Source organism: Dromiciops gliroides, chromosome 4, assembly GCF_019393635.1.
Source record: "Dromiciops gliroides isolate mDroGli1 chromosome 4, mDroGli1.pri, whole genome shotgun sequence".
In the NCBI taxonomy this organism is placed as follows: Eukaryota; Metazoa; Chordata; class Mammalia; order Microbiotheria; family Microbiotheriidae; genus Dromiciops; species Dromiciops gliroides.
This window is the reverse complement of record NC_057864.1, coordinates 102,832,129-102,854,961: the sequence shown is the minus strand read 5'-3', so window position 1 is coordinate 102,854,961 and position 22,833 is coordinate 102,832,129. Positions and strand designations below refer to the sequence as shown.

Sequence of the window (22,833 nt, the reverse complement as noted above, 5' to 3'; positions counted from 1 at the left end):
AGACCATAGACATTATTGCTGTTTTGTTTTTATATCTGGCATTTCCGAATATACTCCTCCTCTTTTTCCTCCCCCACAGGGAGCCTTTCCTTATGATAAGGAAAAAAACCAAAATAAAACAGTTCAGCAAAACCAACCTACACGTTGGCCACATTTCATGGTTTATGCAATATTCCACACCCATCATCCCCCATTCCCCTAACTAAAGGAGGGTGGTGCATTTCCTCCTTATTTGCAGACCAAGATTAGGCCATCAGATTTAGAAGGTACCCTTGCAGAAAAGAGTTTCATTTGAATTGTAAACTGAGAGGCCAGATGGCAAGGGGTAGAGAAGTGAGTGGGAAGTTAAGGAAGTAGAGGCCACTAATGCAGATGGCTTTGTTTCTTGGAGTCTGACTTTGAAAGGAGGAGGAATTATTTAAGAATGGGGGGGCATATTTGTGGCAGCCTATAAGAACCTGCAGAGAAGGAGATGGAAGACAAGAGGGAGATTGAATGATCAGAGGGACAAGTTCTGAAGGAGACTGGGAAGGGGAGGCAGGTGATGCCTTAGAGTCAGAAGGCCCCAGTTCTAATAAGAGTTCAGACTCTACCTATGTGACCCTGGGGCCGCTCTGCACACTTTTCCTTATGCCATGCTGTTTCTATAGATCAATCTGCTTGAAGCAGAGGGTCCAAATAATGGGAGGTAAAATTGGGAAGGTGAGTTGGGGTCAAATTAGAGGTCCTTTAATGCTGGGCTAAGACGTTGAAACTATCCTTAGGCAGTGGGAAGATTTTTGAGCTAGAGAGTGATGTAATCAAACAGGATCCAGTAGGACTACATTGAAGTCAGGTGTTTCTCAAATCACTTTAGCCATGGGACACTTCAAGCTTGAAATATATTGATGGAATCCATAAAATATTGGTTCAAGGAAGCATGGATATGGAGAGGCACTGTGGTGTAGTGGATATGACACTAGACCTGGAAACAAGAAGAACTTGGTTCAGATTCTGCTTCAGATACTCCTAGTTGTAATAATCCTCAGCAAGTTTCTTTAATTTATCTGTGCCTCAGTTCCTCATTTAAAAAATAAGAACATTAAACTTGATAGCCCTTTCAGGTCCCTTCTAGCTCTAAATTTGATCTATGGAACCCCTAGGAATAAAGCAAGGGATGAGGGAAGTCAAGGAAATACTGGTACAAAATCAAGCCTCCTTTTATAAAAAAACTAACAAACAAACCAAAAAACCCCATGTAAAATGCATTGTGGATACATACATAACTTCATATTCAGTATTTTAGAGGGGAAAAGATCATTAACATTGACATTTTCTCAGGGAACCCTTCTTCATGCTGCAGGGAATACTGGGGCTCAGTGGACCACAGATTGGAAACCCTGTCCTCTACTGTTTCTGATGGAATAGAATTTTTTTTTTTTTAAACCCAAAGGCGATTCCAGAATCTCTTTTTATCATCCATTCTAAGTACTTCCTGGTATATAATCTAATGGTGTACTGCTGTAATCGCAATCTGTTTCCATCCGATCTTAGTCCCAGTGGGTACAGGACTGGACGGTGCTTAACATCTGGAGGGAGAAATCAGTCTCTCATTCCTGCCCATAAGCACCCAGAGATCTGTGTTGATGTTGGTGGAAAGAAAGAGTATGTGCCAATGTACGATGCCAGGCTGGCAGGACCTCCAGGCACATGATGGGGAAAAGTCCAGCACTGGTATCAGCTGCCTGCCTGATATCACCTGTCCAGTCCCATGGGTGTGTGTTTTAGGAAAGGTTTGGGTCACATTGGTGAGAAGTGCCAATGACAGGCGCACAGTCAAGACTCTTGTCTTTGTCCCTAAAATGTTGTCTCCCCTCCCCACTGGGGTTTATCCCTTTGCAAAATAGGCAGCATCTCTTCAATCTCTTCCCATTCCCATCTATCAGTTGCCCAGTAGGTAAAACAAACGAACAAACAAACAAACAAAACCAACCATTCAGAGCTTGTGAGAGCAGAGGTACTGGACTGAGAAAGAATAATATATAATTAGGAGGAGTAGTTGGAGGGGGCTTCAGCTGTTTCTCATCCCTAGGCTGGGTCTGGCCTCTGCCTCTGATACCAGAGAGCATGGCATGACAGGTGAGCTACACAGACTATGGTTGTTCCTCCCCTCCCTCCATTCTAAGCAGGCTCTTCTTCAGGTAAGAGGGGGGAGCGATCATCAATAAGCACTTTTCTTGTCCCTCAAGAGACTGTCCCCTGCACCCTATTTGGTCCATTACCTTCTATCTGACATAGACAAGAGTGCCTGGAAAGATCCCAGAGATTCCAACATTCCCAAAGCCTGGTTATGCAGAGCTGCGAATTCTTCCCACCCCCGACTTCTGAGACTGGAGTGGACCATTCTATTTAAAGGGTGAAACAAAACAGGTGAGGTGAACAGTGCTAGGAAAGAGGAATGAGAGACCATAGAGTCAGGGAGAACATTGATGAGCCCACTTCGTTGCCTGTGCCCCCACTTTGCTGGTCTTCTTGTTAGCCGAATGGTGGGTGCTTTTCTCCCACTGCACTGACCCAGAATGCCACGGCACCAGAACATAATCCTTGCTTCCCTAGGGAGTCCAGGTAAGAGGACCCCTGCCCCTTTAGAGCCCTTTTCCTTCTGGAACCCCAACACTCTCATCCCAACTTCCTGATCCCCACTGGCAGGCCTAGGAGAGTGAGCGCCAGGAGTAAGGAGGAGGCCGAAGCGGGCACTTCTCTCTGTTCCTCAGCAAACATAGGGACCTTTCCAGGAGCTGGCGGGGGAGGGAATTGCCTGTAAGAGGATCCCTGGGTGGATGAGATGTGTCGGTTGCTTGACAGGTTTCTATGTCGCTAGTGTCCGATTAATTAGGCACCTACATGGTGCTCTCTGCTAATGACCACATCAACTGGGCAGATGGCAGAATAAAGGGGTGAGGGGTGGGGGGGAATAGATTCAGATCACTCATTGATGAAAGCCTGGAGGACAACTGCTTGGGCAGTGGCTTACTTAAACCCAGAATCCAGTAAGAAACAAATGATATCTCATTTGCTGAGGGAGAAGAGAATGTGTTTGAATCAGATATATGAGATTGAGGGGGACAGGTGGCTTCTCTTGTCCTGTTTCTCCAGGGATAAGGAGAGGGACTGGACCTGTGGTTTTGGTTTTGTTTTTTTCTTGGTATAGGGAACTTCCAGGTGAGGAAACTCCTACCACTACAGGTCAGTAGCTTTTCCACAATTTATGGTCGTAGAGTTCCTTAGAGCACCAAGAGGTTTAAGTGACTGGCAGGACATTAAGTGTGTAGCAGAGGCAGTATTTGAACCCAGATCTTGGCTTTGAGGCTGACTTTCTAGCCAGTAAGTCAAGCTGCCTTGGGGCTCAGGCCTCTCCAGGCCTGAGCCAATGGTATATGGCAGATTCTTCCCTCTAGGGCTACCAGGGATTTTGCCTCATTGATTATGTCAATTGCATGTGCTTGTCACGAAGATTAAGCCATGCATGTTTCCCCAGATCAGAGTTTTAAAAAGGACCAGCATTATTTCCTCCCAAGGGACTCAGTAGTGAGACACTAAAGCCTGGGTTCTGTTCCCATCTCCACTACCAACTTTCTGTGAACTACTTAGGGAAGTCATTTAACTTTCTTAGTCCTCAGTTTCCTCACTTGTGAAATGTGGCTATATGGGAATCATTTCTACTGCTGAGAGGGGTCAGTGGAAGCGAATGAGATCAGGAATGCAAATAATTTCTAGGGCAGTATTTAAGCTCCCTAGGTGGAGTCCAATCAATTGTTTGTTTTCCAGGTCTCTGAACTAACTCCCCCTCCCCTAGCTCCCACAACCCCACCCCCATGTTGAGAAACTAACTGGGGCTGGGAACTCTGTGGGAAATCAGTGGTGACTGGTGGAAAAATATACATACATACCTCTGTACTTGAGATAAACACGCTAGCCTCCTGCTCAGTAGGCTCCAGTTCCCTGTTACCTCCAGAGTCAAATAGAAAATCCTTCTCTCCCCCACCCCCCGCCCCCACACACCCCCGTTTCCGTTCTTTTTATATTCTACTCCCTTCTGCACTCTGATGTGAGGAGGGATTATTTCATTCATTGTACTTGTATCCAATGATCTAGCCTCAGAGGACCTCCATCCCCTGTCTTTGAACTGTGTTCCTCCTGCCTGCATTTCTTTCCCTCCTAACCTCCCACCAACTTTTAGAATCCTTGGCTTTCTCAAGTCCTGGCTTTCTCAGCTCAAGCTCTGCCTCTTCCAGGAGGCCTTCCTAGGTGTCCACAGCTGTTATGGCTGCCTGTCTAAGGTTCCTTCCTTCTACTTTTTATGTGTTTGTAAGTTCTGATTTAGATATGTCATCCGCCCTATTAGAGTAGGAGCTCTTGAGGGCAGGGACTCTTCTTTGCATTCCTATTGCTTATCACGAGCTTTGGCACCTAATAAGTGCTCAGTGACAGTGTGAGGAAGCTAGGTGTCAAAATGGATAGAATGCTTAGCCTGGAGTCAGGAAGACCAGAGTTCAAATCCAGCTTCAGACACTTCTTATCTATGTGACCCTGGTCAAGTCACAATGTCTGTTTGCCTCAGTTTCCTCATCTGTAAAACTAGGATAATAATAGTACCTACCTTCCAGAGTTATTGTACGGATCAAATGAGATAATAATTATAAGCACTTACTGTAGTACCTGGCATATAGTAAGTGCTATATAATTGTTAGCTATTGTTATTATTATTGATTGAGTAAATGTTTTTTTGAATTGAATTGACTATAAATACTTCTATTATTCTCTCTGTCTTTTAGCATGAGCTGCTATGGCTAAAAAAGAAAAAAATCATTGCTCGGTGGCCAGACTTTTAGAGATGTGTCTCTACATTTAGTGAGGCTGGTCTGTGTGTGTGACAGAAGTGTAGTCTGTCATGGGCCTCCTACTTGAAGCCTTCTCAGCTTGATATCTTGGCAGATTGTGTAGCCCTCTTGCATAGCTTTGGAGAATCTAGGGTCATCTCTACCTCATGACCAGGCATCAGAGGAGGACTTAGCAGCATTTTCTTTATTATGTTCGACAATTGTTTTTACCTCTCTTGCTTATTCAAACAACATTTACATTGCTCCAAAGGCAGAACCAGGCTTGACAGGTTGAAGCCACAGAGAATCAGATTTTGGCCCGATAGAGGTCAGGGCTGGCAGATGATGAAATGGAAAGTCTTAGGAAGCAGCAAATTCACCATCACTGGATGTGTTCAAGCAAAGACTGGAGGACCACCCTGGCAGGGATGGATTAGTGAAGGACTTCTGCTTTGTACAGTTAGATTCATGACTACTTCTTCTTCTTCTTCTTTTTGTGGGGCAGTGAGGGTTGGTTTTTTTTGGGGGGTGGGGGTTTGGTGAGGCAATTGGGGTTAAGTGGCTTGCCCAGGGTCACACAGCTAGTAAGTCACCTAGCTGCCCCAGCAGTGAGGGTTAAGTGACTTGCCCAAGGTCACAAACTAGTATGTGTCAAGTGTCTGAGGCCAGATTTGAACTCAGGTTGTCCTGAATCCAGGGCCGGTGCTTTATCCATTGCACCACCTAGCTGTCCCCCAACTCACTGACTTCTAAGATCCCTTCCAACTCTATGAGTCTGTGACCACTGACACCCCATAGCTAAGGATGGGGTATTTGATGGATAGAGGGAGTAAATGTGAAGTTGGAACTGGGTCAAGAATTTCTTGGAGTTCTCTAGCTTCCTATTTCCTATATTCTCCAAATCTTTATAAAAAAGACTTGTGGTGATTGCTAAGAGTTGTAAACAAATAGACACCTATGGATGACAGGGAATAGCTAAACAAATCTTAGTCCATGAATATAATGAAATATTACTGAAAGCAAGCTAGTTGCTTGTTTGTATAGAGAATCTTTGTTGTAAGTTGTAAGATCCCCATGAGGAGGATGTATATCTATCCCTCCCTCCCTCCCTCCTTCCTTCCTTCCTTCTTCCCTCCCTCCCTCCCTCCCTTCCTTCCTTTCTTCCATCAGGATTAAGAGACTTGCCCAGGATCACATGGCTAGTAAGTTTGTGAAGCCATATTTAAATTCAGATCCTCCTGACCTCCAGAGCCGACACTCTATCCACTTTGCCACTTAGCTGCCTCCTGTGTCTGTTTCACTTGCTCTATCTAGTACCCAGCACAGGTAGATGTTTAGCAAATTGTTTAGTCGTTTCAGTCACATCTGACTCTTCATGATCCCATTGGGGGTTTTCTTGGCAAGATACTGGTGTGTAGTTAGCAGCTATTGATCCTATGTGTAAAAAACTCTATGCTAGGTACAAAAGGCAGCAAGATGTGGTGGAAAGAATTCTGGGCTTTATGGAAGGATATCTGGATTTAGATGCTAGCCTTGACACTTACTAGCTGTTGACCTTGGTCAAACACTTAGTCTTTCAGAGCCAAGTTACCTCATCTGTAGAATGGGCATAATAATACTTGTACTACCTTTTTCCCATGTTGTGAGAAAGCACTTTACAAGCTTTAAATCACTATATAAATGTGAGTTGTTGTTATTGAGGGCACTACTTAAAATGCAACATACATTACCTACCATCAAGAAGACAATATGGCATCATGGATGTTGAGGTAGACTTGGAGTCAGGAAGCCCTAAATCCCTTGTCTGACCCAGACTGGCTCCAGCCAAATCACTTAACCTCCTAGGGCTCTAGGCAAATCTCTAAAACTGTAAGATTCAGAAAAGGCGCTGACCTGTGCTTGTAGAGAGAGTTTCCTCACTTGGGAGGGAGCTATGTCAATTAAATCAGAGGTCCAGGCCTTATCCATGTAAAGAGCTTCCATTCTTCCCAGGAAGACAAACTTAAACACACAGTTAACTATGTGGATGAATCACTGGTATAGCCAAAACACCACAGGGCCATAGACCTAAGCCTGTAAGGAACTCGAGGTCATGTGGTACAACCTCCTCATTTTACCCATGAGGAAACTGAGGTCCAGGAAAGTAAAATGACTTGCCAAGGGCATATAGGTAGAAAGTGTTAGATTTGAAGTGGGATTTGAACCCAGGCCTCTGACTCCAGAATCAGTGATTTTTCTACTTTCCCACATTCTAGAATCACTCTAAAGGAGTTATGAATTGATTACCGAATATCAGAATTGGAAGAGACCTCAGTGGCCACTTCAACCCATTTTTAAACATGAATTTCCTTATAATATACTCTCAATGGCATCCAGCTTTTGTTTAAAGACTTCAGGTGAGGAGGGTCAACCTTACTCCCCTATTATCTACTGCCTTCTGGGGCAGCCCATTCTACTTTTGTTTTTGTGTTGTTTTTTTTTTTTTTAGTGAGGGCAATTGGGGTTAAGTGACTTGCCCAGGGTCACACAGCTAGTAAGTGTTAAGTGTCTGAGGCCGGATTTGAACTCAGGTACTCCTGACTCCAGGGCGAGTGCTCTGTCCACTGTGCCACCTAGCTGCCCCGCCCATTCTACTTTTGGCCAACTTTAATTGTTAGGAACTTTTCCCTAGACATCTAGGTGGTTCAGTGGGTAGAGAACTGAACCTGGAGTTAGGAAGAATTGAGTTCAAATGCAGCCACAACTATCTATGTGATCCTAGGCAAGTCACTTACCTCTGCCTGCCTCAGTTTCTTCATCTGTAAATAGGAATAATAATAGCAACTACTTCCCAGGATTATAAGGATAGAATGGGATAGGCTTTAATTTTTTTCCTTTCCCCCCATCCCAGGGCAATGAGGATTAAGTGGCTTGCCCAGGGTCACACAGCTAGTAAGTGCCAAGTGTCTGAGGCCAGATTTGAACTCAGGTCCTCCTGAATCCAGGGCCAGTGCTTTATCTACTTGTGCCACCTAGGTGCCCCAGCTTTTAATTTTTTAAAAATCATAAAAGTATTTTATTATTTTTCAGTTACATGTAGAGATAGTTTTCAACATTTATTTTCATAAGATTCCTAGTTCCAAATTTTTCTCCCTCCTTCCCTTCCCTCTCCCCTCCCCAAGACAGAAAGCAATCTGATATTTTTTATATGTACAATCACATTAACATATTTCTGCATTAGTCATGTTGTGAAAGAAGAATCAGAACAAAAGGGAAAAACCTCAAAAAACAAACAAACAAAAAACCAAGTAGAAACTGTATGGTTCAATCTGCCTTCAGATTCCACAGTTCTTTTTTCTGGATGCGGAGAACATTTTCTATCATAAATCTTCTGGAATCATTTTGTATCATTGTATTGCTGAGAAGAGCTAAGTCTGAGATAGGCTTTAATAACTTAAAATTGCACTGAGACTTTGAGACACCCTATATTTGTAAAATACTTTTGCAAACCTTAACCTTGTTTATAAATGATATTATTATTACTATTTATTATTCTTTCCCTCATGTGAAGCTGAAATTTGCTTTTTTTTTTTTTTTTACAACTCATTGTGGGCTGGTCTGATCAGGAAAGATTTCATTGAGAAGCTGCTTTTAAATTTTTTTTGTAGGGCAATTAGAGTTAAGTGACTTGCCCAGGGTCACACAGCTAGTAGGTGTCAAGTGTCTGAGGCTGGATTTGAACTCAGGTCCTCCTGAATCCAGGGCCAGTGCTTTATCCACTGTGCCACCTAGCTCTCCCTGATTTAAATTCTTTTTTTTTTTTTTTAGTAAGGCAATTGGGGTTAAGTGACTTGCCCAGGGTCACACAGCTAATAAGTGTTAAGTGTCTGAGGCCGGATTTGAACTCAGGTACTCCAGGGGCCGGTGCTCTATCCACTGCACCACCTAGCTGCCCCTTAAATTCTTTTAAAGAATTCCTTTTTAAAGGAATTTAGATAGAGGAGATCAGGGAGAGTATTCCAGGCCCAGGATATGATGTGAGCAAAGCTGCAGAGGCTGGGAAAGAAAATAGGGTAGGTAAGGAACAATAAGATGAGCCTGGTTTCCTTGTGGTTGGGAGTTGGGAGTGGAAAGTGAGGAAGGGTAGTAGAAGATTTGCCTGATATATATATTTTTTTTTTCTGTTTAGAATTTTATTTACCAAATTACATGTAAAAAACAAATTTTGACATCAATTTTTTAAACCCTTGTGTTCCAACTTCTCTTCGTCCCTCCTTCCCACCCCCATCCCACCCCCCAAGAACTCAAGCAATTCAATATAAGTTATACACGAGAAGTCATGCAAACATCTCCACATTAGCCAGGTTGTAAAAGAAAATAGACAAAAACAAAACTTCAGATTAAGGAACTATAAAAAAAAATTATGCTTCAATCTGTTTTCAGAATCCATCAGCTCTTTCTCTGTAGATGAATTGAAATTTTCATAAGTCCTTCAGAGTCATATTGGATCATTGCATTGAAGATTTGCCTGATATTACAGGTCTTCTACAGTATAGCAGCAACCTACCTTTTCAGTACAAGATTGAACTTTGCTCCAGTTGCCAGTAGTGATCCACTGAAGGTTTTTTAGCTTGTGTGTATGTGACATAATAATAGTATTTTAGAAATATTAATTCAGAGGTGGGATACTGATTGGGGCAGGTATAGACTAGTTAGTGGCTAACAATCTAGATGTGAGGTGATAAAGCATAAACTAAGGGAGTGGCAGTAGAAATGAACAGATATTCCTTTGTAAAAGACCAGAAGGGACACAGTCCTTGAAGAGGGGTAAAAGAAAGAGAGGAAAATGTCAAAACTGATTCAGGGCTCAAACTTGGGTAACTGGAAGAATGAAGGTGACTTTCACAGAAAGAGGGAAGTCAAAGGGGGAGTCAGTTACCTTGGTAGGATTGGGGTAGAGAAGGGAAGATGAGGATTTGGGATTTAGTTATGTTGAGTTTAAGGTGATAGTTTGGCATCCAAGTGTGTGTCCAATTAATCACTGGGGATTCAAAGAAAGGAAAAGACAGCCCCTTTCTTCAGGGAGTTTGCATTCTAATGGGACACAACATATACATAAATAGGTACAGTATATACAAGGTAACCTTAGACAGGGAGACACTAGCCTCATGAGAGTGAGGGCTGGGAAAGGGCTCCTGTAGAAGGTGATGTTTGATCTGAGGCTGGAAAGAAGCCAGGGATAGCATTTTTTGGCACAGGGGACAATCAATGCAGAGGTGTGGAGGTGGGATATGGATTGTTGTGTATTAGGAAGAGCAAATAAACCAAATAACTAGACATTTAGGACTGGGACTTGGGCAAGAAGACCAGTGTGGGCATATAGATTTGGGGTCCAGTCTTCGTAACCATAATAGTTGAAGCCATGAGTATGCATTGTTAATTATTGACCTTAACCTATGACATAAAATGCTTTTCATCCTAGAAGTGAATGTAGCAAGTATGTGAAAGGTGAGCGACAGAATGATGTCTACTTTCTTAGTGTCTACAGCCTAAGACATGTAAACACAGTAACAGAACAGAAACATTGATTTATACTGTCTCACAGTGTAACATTCTGATGCATAATAGCATACTGATACTGTATTCAGATCAGGAGTAAATGTATGAGCTATAATGGGAAAAACAATGCTCTGAGAGCAGACTGACCTGGGATCGAGCCTGGGCTTTTCCACTAACCAGCTGTTCCTTGAGCAAATTATTTCATCCTCTGGCCCTCAATTTTCTTATCTGTCAAATGATAGGGTTGGACAAGATAATAATAGTTTACATTCATACAGTGTTTATAGATAGACATATAATATATATGTATATGCATCCATATACACAGAGATAGATAGATAGATAGATAGATAGATAGATAGATAGATAGATAGATAGATAGATAATACAGTAGATAGAACACTGGGCCTGGAGTCAAATCCTGCCTCAGACACTTACTGGCTATGTGATGTTGGGCAAGTCACTTAACCCTGTTTGCCTTGCTTTCCTCATTTGCAAATGAGCTAGAGGAGGAAATGTGAAACTACTCTAGCATTTTTGCCAAGAAAATCCTAAATGGGGTCAACCAAGAATCAGACACAAATGAAATGTCTGTACAACAACAAATACACATACACATATTATATATACACGTTCATGTGTGTATATATGTTTACATATACTCATACGCATATACACATATCCACTCCTTATAACAACCCTGTGAGGATGGATAATGCAAGTGGTCAGTTTCTATGGGCTTTACAACCCACAGTCACTTACCTACGGTCACACAATTAGTAAATTGGTCAAGCCAGGACCCGAATTCAAGTCTGCTGACTTCCAGGCCAGTGGCTCTTGGCACTCCACTGCAGCCACTTCTGGATGATTCCCATTGTTATCCCATAGCTAGATGCAGAAAGAGGAGAGGCAATCCATCCCACTAAGAAGTGATTTGTAGATTGTTCCTTCAGTCCCATCCCAAATAGTCAAATGCATTTGCCAATGGAGAGGGGCAGTTCCTCACGGAAGTGTGTTACTCCTTAGCACTGTCTTCCTGGGATCAGGACCAATACGAGTCCCATTCCTTGGACTAGAGGTGGAGGGTGGGGTAGGAAAGTATGTTATCAAGGAAAGCATACTGGCTTGTGAATCAAAGGACCTGGCTTCAAATCCCATCTCCACCACTTACTATGTGTGACTTTGGGAAAATGGCTTAATTAACTTGTCTGGGCCACACCTTCTTCATGTATAAAATGAGAGGGTTGTGCCAACTAGCCTCTAAGTTCCCTTCCATGTGGAAATCTAATGATCCCCCTTAGAATGGGAACTTCTTTCCAGTTGAGATTGTTATATTCATTCAGATGTAGCAGGCCCTTAAAAAATACTTGCTGCTGGATGCTGGGACCAGCCAGAGGAGGGTTTCTGGAAAAGCTGAATTTTGATCCCCCCCCTCCACCCCTCCCCCATTCTTTTAGTCCTCATCACTAAAAAGGAGCTGTCAGGGGCTAGGGGAGGTGGGTGGGTGGGCTCCTGGCTGGTCTCTCAAAGCTCTTCAATCCATTGAGTTCCTGCAAGAGCAGCAGCTAGAGGGCTGTCTGATGTTACCAAGGGAGCAGGGTGGGGTGGAGAGAGGAGGCGAATGTGCTGGGGCTGGGCTGGGCTGGGCTAGGCTGGGGAGCCATGCGGAGCTGGGGGTGTGAGTGTGTTTATATAGGGCTCAGCCAACCTGCAGTTTCAGATTTCAGACCCAGCTTATCAGGCAGTCTTTTCCCTGCTCTGTCAGTTGGCGCTGGGGGAAGGGAGAGAGGCTTCCCAGGCACTTCCCTGGGAGGCAGTGAAGCTGTGGATTCCTGGGTTCTTCCCTTCCTTCCCTCCTTCCATGGACGCTGCTGGGCTCTCTCCCCCAACAGCAGCAGTTTATTCAGATTTGGATCACTGCCTCCTCCTCTGCTCCTTTCCTCACTAGCATCTCTTCCTGCTGTCTCCTGGGTGCTCTGCTGATGTAAAGGTAAAATCCAGGTGCTTGGTTCCCATGGGACTTACGTTGGTCCATGATTGGGGGGAGGAGGTTTCTTAGGGGGACGGAGAAACACATGAAAGCGTGTGTCTTGTGTTATGCAAAGAGAAGGAAGGGACAGTGGGGGTACCCCATTGATTTGTGGGTAGGGGTCAATGCACTCTTACATCCTTTCTTTCCAGGGGAGGAGAAGGGAAAGCAATCTTCTTCCAGGACATTTTCATCTCCTTCCCTCCTAGTAGATATCAATACCCCTCCCTATGCCCATTCTCTACTCTTCTCAGTACTTTACTCCCTCCCCTTCTCCTCATCCTTCCCAACTCATGAAGGGGTAAGTGTCTGACCTTTATAATGCAGTCTTGACTCCAGCTAACCCAAAATGCTGGGGGGGAGGGGGGCGAGAATGAAGCAGGAAGCTTTGAAGATAGGTGACCTGTGCTGGAGATAGGCATCCAGAGGTTAAGTGCCCTAGAGCATCGTCTGTTCTGGGGAGAAGCTTAGGAATGCCTTTAAGATTTTTTTTTTATGGGGGGGAAGTCTTGGGTGTTTGCTTTGCTGTTGTGATATGTAGAGGTTTTTTTGGAAGGGGGGTTCCATTTGTCAGTCAATAAACATTCCTTGTGTAAATGTTTGGATATAGTACTGGTCTTAAACTACCTGAAAGAACCGAAATTCTGAGAGACAAAGTCTGAGGGGCTCCTCTGCTTTAAGTTGAATGGGATGGAGGCAAAAAAGTCAGCCTTTTCTAAGGCCCCAAAGAGATTGATTTGGGCAGAGAGAGTGGGTGGGGAGGGCTGGCTGTGTTTGGTGTGTTCCTGTCAGGGATTGTGTGGGGGTGGTACCCCGTGTCAGGGAGCAAGGGTCTGAGGCCCTGCAGGTGAGCCATATTGTACATCGATCATGCCAGATCCGATGCCAGTGTGGGTGGGTGGATGTCCCAGCCCAACTGCAGAGATCTCATTGGGAAAGCACAGGCTTTGTGGACTGCATGTGCTGTGGGGCTGGATCAGACCAGGAATGGTACATTGACTGGCTTGGATTGGGTTCAGCAAGAGGCTGGAGATGGCTTTCAGAAAGCATATTTTTTTGCGGGGGAGGGGGTGGTCATGATCTCTTGTGAGGATCAAGGAGGAAAGGGGAGAGAGTGGGGCAGAGTGTAATTCTTAAAACCTGACACAGGTTACCCACTTGTCCAAACTCCTGGCAGCCAATGATCTCAAAGCACTTAGTTGCAATCATGATCCAGTTGTTGTTGTTTGTCCTTCATTCCCAAAGAGGGCTGTGACAGATGTCATGACTTGGAGTAAATTGGATTTAAGTGAGGGAGGGCTGTGCAAGGTCACCAACCTCACTCTCTCCTCCAGAGCCATCTGGGTCCAGTGGCAAGATATACATCAGGACAACTGGAGATGGCCCCAAATTTTAAGGCAATTGGGGTTAAGTGACTTGCACAGGGTCACACAGCTAATAAATGTCTGAGGTGAGATTTGAACTCATATCCTCATGACTCCTCATGCTTTATCCACTGCACCATCTACCTGCCCCCATTATGATCTGGTAGGAAGTAAAAAGGGGTACCTTGGTGGAGTGTGAAGAACATTGGATCTGAAGTCAGAAGATATGGGTTTGGATTTCCCTGCTATCATTGGGCATGCCATTTAAACAGTTAACTTCTTTTAAAATGACAGGGTTGGATGAGGTGATTTCTTAGGGCACCTTCCAGTTGTAAATACCATGATCCCATGGCTGTATTCTGACTAGGAATTCAGCTCAGTAAGTATCCTCAGGCCATAAGGGCTGGGGAAGGTGTGCTAGGGCCAGTGCAAACTGAGGGCTGATTGTTAAATTTTCAGGGTGAACATTTACATCTCAGAAATTGGCAAATGCTACAGGTTGGGCCTTGATTTATTGTTTTGTTAATTGTCTGGCCCCAGATTAAACTTTAAAAATGTGCCCAGCTTTTATTTTCTTAGAGCTCACTGTTAAAACCTTATCTTGCTGTGGTCTAATACCTGATAGAGCATTCAAAGCAGGAAAGAGAAGGGAGAGGAATAAGGGAATAAACATTCATTAATCATCTACTGTGTGTCAGGTACTGTGCTAAGTGCTTTAGAGATAGGATCTCATTTGATCCTCATAATCATCTAGTGAGGTAGGTGCTATTGTGACCCCCATTTTACAGTTGAGGAAACTGAGGCAAACTGAAGCTAAGCAATTTACCCAGAGTCACAGAACCAGTAAGTATCCAAGGCCAGATTTAAACCCAGGTCTTTCTGATTCCAGACCCAGTGCTCTCTCCACTGTGCTACCTGGGCACCTAGGTGCCTGGGCCCTGCCTTCTGGAAGCATACCATGTGAATGATTCATACTAATGAGACAATTACACAGACCTTTGATAGATAATACAGTTAAACAGATGCCTTTCTGATCTTTTCAATCCTTCTCTTCTTTCAAGGCCCAGCTCAGCTTCTGCCTTCTCTTATTCTCCAATCAAAAGTAATCTCTCATCAAATTGTGCTAGGGTACTTGGGCACTCTCCTTTGTCTGGCATCATGTATCAAATCAGTGTTGCACCAGTGCTCACAAAATGGGGTGAAAACCTATAAGAAAATCTGAGATAGATACTTTGTGGAGGGTCTATGAGATGCCATGGACAAGGATGAGAAAGCAGGAATGAATTGTAATATGTACCTATTTCGGTGGGGGGGAGAGGGGATAATCACATTGATGACATTAGAGATCCATTAAAATATTAAAGTATTGAATTCCTACCCACCCTTGTTAGATTGTAAGCTCTGTGAGGACAGGTTTTCTTTCTTCCTTCCTCCTTCCTTCCTTCCTTCCTTCCTTCCTTCCTTCCTTCCTTCCTTCCTTCCTTCCTTCCTTCCTTCCTTCCTTCCTTCCTTCCTTCCTTCTTTCCTTTCCTTTCCTTTCCTTTCTTCCTCCTTCCCTCCCTCCCTCCCTCCCTCCTTCCTTCCCTCCTTCTTTCTTTTTTTTTTTCCTTCTTTCAGGGTACTGTAACCACAGGGCCTTGTATATAGCAAGTACCTAATAAATGTTTGTTGAATTGATTACAGACTAGACTCATAGGCTGTTTGAGGGGGAGGTGACCTTAGAGTTTATCTAGTTCAACCCTCTCATTTTACAGATGAGGAAACTGAGGCTCAGAAAGGGCAGTTAATTTGCCCAAAGTTATGTAGCTAAGAAGTAGCAAAGCCAGACTTTGAATACAGGTTCTCTAAGGTCAAATCCTTTATTCTTTACACTAATAATAACTAGCATTATTAGTTAGCACTTACTATGTACCAGTCACTCTGCTACAAATATCATCCTCATGTCTAATTTCAGTCCTTCCTGCTCCATACCATTTTATTTAGTTCTGAGGGAGAACATGGGCATCTAGGTGGTACAGTGGATAGGGTGCTGGGTCTGGAATCAAGAAGACCTAAGTTCAAATCTGGCCTCAGATACTTACTGGCTGTGTGATCTTGGGCAAGTCACTTAACCCTCTTTGTCTCAGCTCCTAATCTGTAAAATGAACTGGAGAAGGAAATGGCAAACTACTCCAGGATCTCTGCCAAGAAAACCCCAAATGGGGTCATGAAGAGTCAGGCATGACTGAAAAATGACCACATAGCAACAAGGGTGAACATGAAGAATAGTCAGTCATGAACTTTAGCATGATGTTTTTTATGCTTAAACCTTCCTTCCTGACTCTGTGGTCTATATACAGTTTCTCTTTTCCACTTTAAGAGCCTGTCACTTCTTAGAACCTGGGACCTCTCTTCTTCTCTAGGGGAAGGATGCTGGACCGGCTGAAAGAGTGGCCCAATGATATGAATGGGTCATTCCACATTGACTTTGCCAGGAGCTGTGGGAGGACTGACCAACTGAACCATATTGGATTCATGGTTGCTGTCTCTTCAGGGTTTGCTCTTCCTCCTCTGCTCCGGGGGAGGTGACCTCTACTAGCTCATTATAACACCATCTGGTTTCCAGGCAATCTTAGTAGGCAAATTAGATTTGAAAGGGAGGAGGAAACTGACATACACACAATTCTCCTGGTGGAAACTGAACCTGATGGCGTTTTGTTGAGTCTGTAGATACCGTCTCCCAGAGGAGAGAGGAGGTAGGATGAACCTAGGAAGAGAGGACACAGCTTGTGTCTTCAATATGATTTAATTGATCAATGTTTTAGGAACTCGTAAGAAAGGAGATGTGGGTAGCTGGGTGGAATGAATTCTCTGTATAAAGCTGGCATTTTAAAAACAAGTCACTAGGGGTTGAGACTGTTAGAGAATTCTGTGATGGGCATTAGGATACCTGGATTCTAGTACTTACTCTACCAGTCATTTCCTGTGTGACTTTGGGGCAGGTCAGCAAACCACTCTGGTTCTTGGTTTTCCCATCTGTAAGTGAGAATGCACCCTCTTGGTGATAAGGATATAATTTATAAGCTATCATTTATAAATTGCTTTAAGATTTATTATATTGTCCTCACAGCAAACCTGGGGGAGTGTAGGTGATATAGTTATCCACTTTTTACAGATGAGGAAACAGAGGCAGATAGATTAAGTGACTTGCTCAAAGTCACACAAGCTAGCAAGAGGCTAGATTTGAACTCAGGATTTTCTAACTCCAGGTAAAGGGCCTCTTTGTCTTATATGATATTTAAAAAATTTTTTGTGGGGTAATGAGGGTTAAGTGACTTGCCCAGGGTCACACAGCTAGTAAGTGTCAAGTGTCTGAGGCTGGATTTGAACACAGATCCTCCTGAATCCAGGGCTGGTGCTTTACCCACTGCACCACCTAGCTGCCCCTGGCTTATATGATATTGATCAATATGTTCCTATCCATTCATTCTCTGATTCAACAAACATCAAGTGCCTGCTTTGTGTAAGGCAAGAAGCAGATTGGTGTAGAGAATAGAAAGCTGGTCTCAGAATCAGAAAGACCTGTATTGTTGTTCTTCCTGCCATCTGACATCTACTAGCTGTGTGACCCAGTCAACTTTCTAAGTTTGTAAATTGCAGAACAGACGACAATCTAAGTCCCTGCACCAATGATATCATGGATCCAAAGTAAAGAAAGAGTGTTCAACCCTATGACCAGTTCTGGGGATACAAAGGACACGACACAAGCCCCATCCTCAGGACCTTCCAGTCTTACAAACATGTTCACAAGTGACATAAAGGAGAAGAGCTATGAGGAATTTCAGGAGGGAAAGATCACTTTATCAGCAGGTGGAGGGAAACAGGAATAATGAGGAGGTTTATAGATGAGGAAACCACCTGGGAAAATTAAATGACCTACCCAAGGTTACTCAGAGAGTAGATGCCAGAAACAGAATTTGAATCTCCTTTGACTCCAGAACCAGTGTTCTTTTCAATTTGTAAGGTATTCACTGTCCATGTCGGATTTGTTTGTCCATGTGAGTTGTCTGAATTTATAGTGATAGGTATTCCTGGAATCTTGCCCATTTCTCTCCAAGGGCACCTGTTATTCTTGCCTTGAGGATAGCTAGAGAAAGTACCACAAGGCTAGCTGCTCTTTTCTTCTTTGAAAGACAGGCATCACATTAGAATTATCCTGTTCCCCTAAATATTGCTGGTCTAGGGAATATTTTCCTGGTCACTCTCTCTTAAGGGGAAGATGATTGCCCCAAGTTTAAATCCACAAGCTTAACTCCTTTCCATCAAATGCTAGTTACACAAAAGACTATCACAAATACTGAATTATGAGTAGTGAATTTATTTACAAATAGTGAATTTATCCAAACAAATAGCAATCAAAAAAGGATCAAGTTATAAAGATGAAAATGTAACAGAAACTATACAAAGTAAATGAGCTCTTTAGTTTCAAGTAAGATGAGATTTTGCTCAACCAAGAGAGTGGCCCTGATCTCATTTAAGTCTTTAAGGAGGTAAGCTGGGAATCAGGGATTGGTTGGAAGAACCAGCTTCTCCTAAATAACTGTTGCAGTCTTTCTCCTATCTTGAGTCATTTCCCAAGAGAACAATTTAAAAAAGAATCTGGAACCACGTATGTTTCTCTTGTTAAGAAGCAGGAAGAATGCCTCCTCAAAGCTAGAACATCAACTCCACTCCTCCCTCCTCTCCCCTCACTTCAGTCATGCAGAGTTTTGTCAGTCAGCATTCTTTCCACCAGTTACAAGAATCTCATGAGAAATGCTCAAGGATTGGCTGGAAATCTGGGTTTTAGCACCACATTTCAAGTATGATGGACCAAAGGCTTGAATATGGGAGGCAGGCAGAACAAGAATACAGGATAGAAATGAGTCCAGTTTGGATTGATTGTAGCACATGTAAAAGACCTGCTTTATATTGGCACTAAGAGGCAGAGGTGGGGCTGGAATTGTTATTCACGATACAATCTTTGCATAAAACTCCAGACAGTACTTAATTTGAGCTGGAACTGCTCAAACTCCTTTCCTCTCTATAGGCAAGAACAGGACAAAGCCAGACTAAGTCCTCTCTCGATATTTCTGCTCATGCTCAGAGCATGTTCTGTTGCTTCCAGTCCTCCTCTCATTGTCTCAACCTAGGTTTGGTTTAGTATCAAGATATGAGTGCATTCCTGGCAATAATTCATAATTGATTTAATTTGTGTTTGCTTCTATCTCATTGATATTCCTTTCTTTTCCCCAACTTCATGTGACCTAGTAAAGTATCACATGTTATTGTTGTGGGTAAGATGGAGAGATGTGGTCTAGGGAAGAGGTGTCAAACACGAAGCCTGCTTCCCTGATGTGAAGATGATGAAGGGCCTGAATACAAAAAGTGATGGGAGCTTGGTGGAAACTTGGTGTGCCAAGAAGTGGTCTTGTTTGGTAGATTTCTGCTGAGGCATTTAAGTCATTCATTCAGCAAAATGCCTACAGACAAGGTGCCAAACTACATTGGTAGAAGGGGTTTCTTCTTCTGGGAGTCCCCTATATCAGTGGTATCACAGGGTCCAGTCCCTATTCCCTGTGTGTGACACTGTGCTTGGCCCTTAGCAGACAAAGAGAGATACAACACTGTCTCTGTTCTCAAGGAACATATAGTCTAAAGGGGAGAGACAAGGATCCAAATAACTCTGATAAAAAAAAAAGAGAGAGAGAAATTGAAACGTTTGGGTGAAGTTTTATGAGAAATCTGAAATGGGAGAGATTATTATCATCTTGGGGAACTAGGGAAGAATAAAAAGGGGCAGCAGGCTATAAGGAATCAGAAGCCAGAAGTTAAGACAGTAAGTTGTTTTTTTTTGGGGGGGGGCAATGAGGGTCACACAGCCAGTAAATGTCAAGTGTCTGAGGCTGGATTTGAACTCAGGTCCTCCTGAATCCAGGGCCGGTGCTTTATCCACTGTGCCACCTAGCTGTCCCCAAGACAGTAAGTTTTGCTCCTGCTCCTGACACCTAATGCTTGGGTGACCCCTTGGCAGGTTACTTAACCTTTCAATGTTGCAGGAAGTTAGCTATGCAGTCGATATCATTATATCTAAGATGGTAAATCATAGAGCAGTTTCCCATTTGCTTTGATAGAGTTTTCTTTACTGAGATTTTTCCACACAAATGAAATTGGAGGTCCAGCCTCCTGCCAAAAAAACAAAAACAAACAAACCCAAAGCAATTCATTCACATATTTATGTATAACTGTTTTAAAGTTTGCAAAGAGTTTTTAGGTCACTAGGTCCATAGGTGATATAGGATTCCATAGGACATGGGATTCAGATTGGGAAGGGGCCTTAGAGATCATCTAGTCGGATTCCCCTGACCTTACGGATGAGGTAACTGAGGTCCATGGAGATGGAATGACTTTTTTGGGGTGGGGAGGTAATGAGGGTCACAGAGCTAGTAAGTGTCAAGTGTCTGAGACTGGATTTGAACTCAGGTCCTCCTGAATCCAGGGCCGGTGCTTTATGCACTGCACCACCTAGCTGCCCCTGGAAAACAAAGTTTGAGCTATGATTCTATTAGTTAAAGCAACCCCCCAGAGTTCTCTGTATCTGCCACTCTGACATCTGGAAGGGACCACACCTACAGACTTCCAGAGAAAAATACTTTATTGGATAATTTCAGTTAAATGCCTGGAATCTGGATGGAGCTTTCAGGAAGAGGGCAGATCCACAGATGCAAGGGCTCGAAGACTGTCCTTGGGTTAAGGTGACAGGGTGAAGATTCCTCAGGGTCAGTGAAGAAAGGCCTCAGGTGTCAGAGGCACCATGGAAGAGTCCCAGGTACATCTAAAGATAGACTGCAAGGTACAAACATTTGACCTCAGTGCTTGTGACCAGGGCTGAGTTTACATATTTTAAGTCTCCTGGGGCCATGAAATGGTACCACAAGAAACATACCAAACCTTGACATGCAGCTTAGACATGCTTAGGTCTTGCCTCAGAATATTCTATCTTCATACATTCTTGGGCACACCAGCTGTTCCACATCGTCTCCTTAAGTCTCCTTTCCTCCTCCCCAGGGGTCTGCTACTAGCCCTGTGGCGACTTAGACCAGCAGTGGCAGTCACTCACAGGAATCTGGGCGGTACCCACTAAAGTTTTGGGCTGGAGGAAGATGTGGAGTAGTGAGGGGAGGGCTAGGCAGTGGCCCAGTAAGGAAAAGTGGGAAAAGAGAAAGGGGAGGGAGGCATGTGTGGAATCCAGAGGGCATGTCTATACCAGAACCCTTCCCACCAACTAACCACTACAGCCCAGTTGCTGGCTCAGGCCACACAGCCAAGCACAGAAAAGCAGGCAACATTTATGATGATGATGACTGGCACTCGGACCATTTTCATCCTCGTCAAACGGGCCTTCCTCTGGGGAAGGCAGTTCAGGGTTATATTTCCCCCAGGGACTTTCCCTCCAGCCCAGGGATGAGGTAAGCTTCTTGAAAGATCTGATGACATCATTAACTTTGCCTCCTGGGATGGGGGGCATTGGAGTCGATGCAAACTGAGAAAGAAACAAAGGAGAGTAGGCATCTGATTTTCCTAGCTTCAGCCTTTTTTGCTCTGTACTTAAAAAAAAAAGTGTTAGTGGGGAGGAGGTGGAAGAATCTTTTAGGAAAGATGGATTTGAGCTGCCCCATGAGAATGATTTCTTGGCCTTTCCCCTGCCCAAGAAACTGGAAAGAGAGTTTTCATTCCACTTGGGAGTGTTTTTTAAATCGCTTCTGCAATCCCAACCAGCTCGACTCAGGAGGACTGTTGAAGCGCATGGTTTAAGAGAAACCCTCCAGCTGCTTCGATGTGGGACCAGGAGGCCTGAGAAATAATGTGGGTCAAGTTGGGCTTATTGATGAAGCATCATCTCTAGCTGCTGTCGGAATAGCGACTGTTTAGTATGGCTGGGACATAGGTAGTTCCTTTTGCATCTTCTGGGGTTTGGGTTTGGACCTTCTCTTCTGTGCTGTCGGGATGCACTAGTGGCCAGGGTGGGCACGAGCCACGTCAGAGGAAACAAGTGCCGTCTGGCAGGATTACGGCCCCATGTAAGGATGAAAATTTATGGTCTGATATAAGGAAATCCTATTAGGGGTCTCTGCTGCTCTTCACCGGATGGCCTGGAAATGAGGTGTTAATTCAATCTTCCAGAGACACGTGATACGCTGTTAATGGTGCACAGGGGAGATGGATGCTGGTCCATTGTTTGGGCAGTGATGGAGGGACCTTGCTTTCCTCTAGTTTGCAGCGATTTCACATGATGTCAATTCAGGGTCATCTTGAGGTCAAACAGGATTTGAACCCTAACCTCCAGGCAATGGGCTGAAAAGAATCGCTGTTTTCCCTGAAGGTCCCTTGAGGGTGAGAGGAAAGCTCCAGGCAGTGCTGTCTAAGGCCAGTGCCAACCACATTGAGGAAGAAAGGCCAAGACAAGGCTTTATCCTTCACTGAGGAGATTACCCATCAAAAAAGGGATCTGGGCTGAAGGGCTGTTGTCATAGAAACAAAAAGCATCTGCTTTAGCCAATGAGAGAGAACAGATGGGGCTAACAGGCATCCTCTGAAAGGGACTGGGCTGGGGAGGGTGTACTTTCCTAAATGGGACTAGAGATGGGGATGGGACTCCTCGGCCCCAGGGAGGTACTCAGATAGTGAGGGATAGCGTTTACTTTGAATAATTCAGAGAAAGGAAGCTTTTCTGCCCCATCTCCATTCCTGGGTGCATTTCCTAGAGCTCCTTCAGCTATTAGCCTCTCTCATCCAGCTTTCCCTTGAGGATTTGCAAATTCATCCCCTCACCAGCACTCTCTTCCAGATTCCTGGCTTTCCCCTGTCTGTTCTCTCCCTTGTCTTCCTCTCCACCTCCCTCAGACATGCCACACTTTCCCCTAAAGTGGTCGGTGGCTTAATTTTGCTCTTGTTCCTGACTTTCTGTAAGGATTCTATTCATTCAAACATATCCTCTTTGAGGGTCTGGCTTCTAAACTGATCA

The 22,833-nt window shown here is 44.0% G+C and overlaps 1 protein-coding gene across 3 annotated transcripts in view; it reads left to right on the top strand.

The window, feature by feature from the left end:
• The window catches only part of PLEKHA6 (pleckstrin homology domain containing A6), a 214,417-nt gene that overhangs the window by 103,045 nt on the left and 88,539 nt on the right, over positions 1–22,833 (top strand). The window contains exon 1 of one of the 3 annotated variants that reach the window (XM_044004730.1): positions 12,104–12,387. The exons of the other annotated variants lie outside the window; for them this stretch is intronic. The gene's annotated coding sequence lies outside the window, so the exon portion shown is untranslated. Of the gene's footprint in view, positions 1–12,103; positions 12,388–22,833 lie in introns of those variants that run through there. 3 annotated transcript variants of the gene reach the window in all.